This window comes from Carlito syrichta, unplaced genomic scaffold (assembly GCF_000164805.1).
Source record: "Carlito syrichta isolate Samal-C Ts95f unplaced genomic scaffold, Tarsius_syrichta-2.0.1 Scaffold290134, whole genome shotgun sequence".
NCBI classification, from domain to species: Eukaryota; Metazoa; Chordata; class Mammalia; order Primates; family Tarsiidae; genus Carlito; species Carlito syrichta.
The window spans coordinates 610,111-614,427 of record NW_007234230.1 but is presented as its reverse complement, the minus strand read 5'-3'; positions in this window follow the sequence as shown (position 1 = coordinate 614,427).

Sequence of the window (4,317 nt, the reverse complement as noted above, 5' to 3'; positions counted from 1 at the left end):
CCCTTCTCCCAAACGCGCTCAGGAATGACCCGCAGGTGCCAGCGGGCGCGGGCCCCAGGGACACGGGAGCAGGAAGCAAGCGGCCGCTGGAGCTCAGGTTCTGGGAGGGGGGCAGGCAACGGCCAGTGACAGGATGGGTGGGATTACTGAGTAGGCCAGGAGTGACCAGGGAAGGACTCTGGGAATCGGGTGGGGCCAGAGCCAGGGAACTGAGGGAACAGTGGCGGAACAGAGAAGGCAGAGGCACAGAAGAGAGGGATGCGGCCGCAGCCTTGTATGTAACAGCTTAATTCCTCACTCCTCACTGACAGTGAAAAAGGCCAGCCTCCTGGTGGCTGATTGGGACCAGGTCCCAGACTAGGTGGCTTCCATGCGTGGGTGATTTAGTCTTGAAGCAGCGTTTGTCAGGAGTGCTCTTAGCTCGGTTTCCACAGGGACTGAGGCTCTGAGCGCCTTCCCAAGGCCACTGAGGGTAACAGATGGCCAGCCGGTCTGTGACCCAGCTTGTCCTCCCTATAGCGTTTCAAGGAGGTCCCCAACTCCTTGCTGGAGTCTGCACAGGGAGACCTCGGCGTGAACCGCCCAAGACCACGCAGCCAAGTCGGGCATGGCCAAGTCAGGATCAGAACTTTCCAAGGCAGTGACACCACCGCCCTGGCTGCCCCTGTGCCGGCCAATGGAGCGGACTCTGGGCTCTTGGTCCACGCCAAGCCCCTGGCCACGACCCACACTGACTGGGTCTTTGGGTTGGGCCAGGCAGAGCTGCCCCAGGGGAGGTGGGCAGGGAGGAGTGGGCCCAGGGCTGGAGCAAGGGAGCCTGGGCACCGTCCTCAGTAAGCCTTCCGTGACATAGGGATACTTATAGCACCTGTCACACGGGCCTCAGGAGGATTCCAGGACTCTGGGGCGGACATAGCGCCTGGCACTGGCCCCCGAGCCTCGGCCACACCCTCAGGGCTGTCCCCGGCTAGCCGAGCCTTCTCAATCTGAGGGAAATCCTGTTCCAGGAGCCCAGGAAAGGCTGGAGAGGTGTTTGTGAATGAAGGAATGAGGGGAAGAGTGAAGAAGTGACTGAGCGGTGGAGGACACAAGAGGCAGACACGTGGAATTTCCAGACAGACCAGATTCCAGGAGACATTCCCAGGCCCAAGATATCTCCACTCTTTTTTTTCCCTTGAGTTGAGGTCCCACTCCATCACCCAGGCCGGAGTGCAGTGGCACAATCATGGCTCACCTCGACTTCCCGGGCTCAGGCGATCCTCCCACCTCAGCCTCCTGAATACCTGGGACTGCAGGCCCACGCCACCACACCCAGGTTATTTTTTAATTGTTTCATAGAGATGAGGTCTCACTCTATTGTCCAGGCTGGTGTCAAATTCCTGGGCTCAGCCTCCCAAAGTGCTGGGATGACAGGTTTAAGCCTGGCTCGTCTCCACATTTTACAGTTATCAGATCAGTCCCAGTACAGTGCCACAGTCCTAGTTTGAGTCTCTCCTGTGTTCTGCCCAGAGCAGGTTACAAGTGGCCCTCAGCCTTGACAGCCGATGTGGGGGAAGGCAGGTGCTCCTGGGCTGTGGTGGGCACGGTGAGCCGGTTGACACAGCAGCCCCTCCCACCCTCTTCTTCCTTGCCCGCTACCACTAAAGACCTTGGAAAAGCCGGGCTCGGTGGCTCAGCCTGTAATCCCGCGCCTTTGGGAGGCCAAGGTGAATGGAGGCCAAGGCGAGTGGATTGCCTGAGCCCGCGGGTTCGAGACCCGCCCGGGCAGCGAGACCTCATCTCTACAATAAATCAAAAAATCAGCCGGGCATGGTAGTGCATGCCTGTAATTCCAGCTACTTGGAAGGCTGAGGCGGAAGGATCGCCGGAGCCCAGCAGGTCGAGGCTGCGGTGGCCGGGAGCGACCACTGCACTCCTGTCTGGGCGACAGAGTGAGACTCCAACTCAAAAAAAAAAAAAAAGAGGTTGGAAAAATAAATGGTTGTTTTTCCAGCCTCCCGTGCAGCAAGGGATGGTCATATCATATCACTTGGCTGTGGCCAGCGAGCCCTAAGTCTGCTGAGGTGTCTGTGAAAGCTTCCGTCTTTCTGCTAAAAGGGGCAAAGGCTGATGGTACTAGGTCCTCGTTGTTTTTTTCTGCCATAAGCATGGGTGAGATGGCTGGAGCTGTGGCAGTCTTATTATGATCATGAGACGAAGAGACTCACAGACACTGATCCTGATACCACCAAACCCAGGGGGCATTTAGCAATGTCTGCAGACATTTTGTAGGTAGTCATGATTGTGACTGGAGGGGTGGGGGGGTGGAGGCCAGAGAGGCTGCTAAACTCTGACATGCATAGGACGGTTCCCTAAAATAAGGATTGAGCTGGCCCCAAATGTCAATTGTACTGAAATTGAGTTGTACTGAAATTGTGCTAAACCACTGCCAACAACCAGACTCCTTGTTATGGAAGAAAAATAAATCCTGAGGTGTCTGAGCCACTGTTACTTGGGATTTCCATGATGACGACCAGAAGCGTTCCCAGAGGGTGGAGTTGCAGCTTGAAGACTGCGCAGGACAACTTGGGAAGCAGGTCTTCACCCCCTCCCGGGCCCCGCCCCCAGGACCTGGGGTCCAGAGGCGAGGGTGAGAGAGCACAGGGCGTGGCTAAGGCTGGGCCTGCGGTTAAGCCCCAGGACTGGCTAGCCACTGCCTCTCCTCCCCGGGTTCCCGGGCTCTGGACGTGGCCGGTGGGAAGGGTGACCTGGACTCAGCCCAGAGCAGCCAGCCTCCTCTCCAAGGAGCTGGGCTACAGGACGGGTTCGTACAGGTCCCAAACCCGAGTTCCTGGAGAGTCTTGAAATAACCGAGATCCGGGCTCAGTGGCGCATACCTGTAATCCCAACACTTCAGGAGGCCGAGGCAGGAGGATTGCTTGAGTCCAGGAGTTCGAGGCCTGCCTAGGCAACACAGTGACACCCCATCTCTATCAAAGAATAAAAATAGTATTTTTTTTAAAAAAAGGAAGCACCAGAGTACTGGCCTGGAAGACTTTCAAACAGCCGCGCTGTCAGCGAGGCAGAGTGGCCTCTCTCCCTTTCTGATCATCCTCACGGGGTGAAATCTCCCTTCCTGGCAGACAGCTCTGCAGCCAGGCCCTGCACACGGCACGTGCCTGTGAACTACAGCCTTCTGCACTCCAGTTTCCCCAGCTATCAAATGGGCATCAGAGCCGGGCTCGGTGGCTCAGTCTGTCATCCCAGCACTTGGGGAGGCTGAGACGAGGGGACTGCCTGAGCCCAGCAGGTCGACGCTGGGATGGCCATGAGCATACCGCTGCACTCCAGCCTGGGCAATGGAGTGAGACTCTGACTCAAAAAAATAAACAAAATAAAATAAACAAAATAAAATAAAACAGGCATCAGGACAGTCTCTTCTTCGTAGGATGATGTGAGATAAGATTAGAGAACAGCCAGGCGCCGTGGCTCACGCCTGTCATTCCCAGCACTTTGGGATTACCTGAGTCCAGAGGTTCAAGACCAACCTGGGCAACTTGGCGAGACCTCGTCTCTACAATAAATCAAAAAATTAGCCGGGCATGGTGGTGTGCACCTGTCATTTCAGCTACTTTGAAGGCTGAGACGGAAGGATCGTCTGAGCCCAGCAGGTTGAGGCAATAGTGGCCGTGAGCATGCCCCTGGACTCTAGCCTGTGTGACAGAGAGAGACCCTGACTCAAAAATAAATAAACAAATGATGAGGTCATGTTATAGGAGGCTCGGTAACCCTGCGGTTCTGGTGTCAATGGGCAAAGCCTCTGTTGAGCCACGGGCGACATGTGGGATGTCTGGTGGCTACAGAGGGGCAGGTGGTGAGAGTGCCATTGGGCGGTGGCCTGGGCCCGCGATGGTCGGTCCTGGCTTCTGTCAGGCTCTGGTGGGTGACAATGAAGATCCTGACCTCCCTAGGCTCCGGGACTCCGCAGGCCCCAGGTCAGCTCCTCTCCAGAGAGCCTCGCAGATCTGGTCCGTGCCGTCCGAGGCCCCCTGCAGCCTCGGCCGCCACCTCTGGGCAGCAGCAAGGTGCGCACATGAGCCCCAGCTGCCAAGACAGAAAGACGCCGGCCCATGTGGGAGCTGAATCCGACTCCCAGAGATATCTGCACCCCAATCTCTGGCACCTGTAAATCCGTCACCTCACACGGCATCGGGGACTTTGCAGATGCGATTAACATAAGGATCTGCACGGGTTCGAGACCCACCTGGGCAACTTGGCGAGGCCTCATCTCTACAATAAATCAAAAAATCAGCTGGGCGTGGTAGCGCACACCTGTAG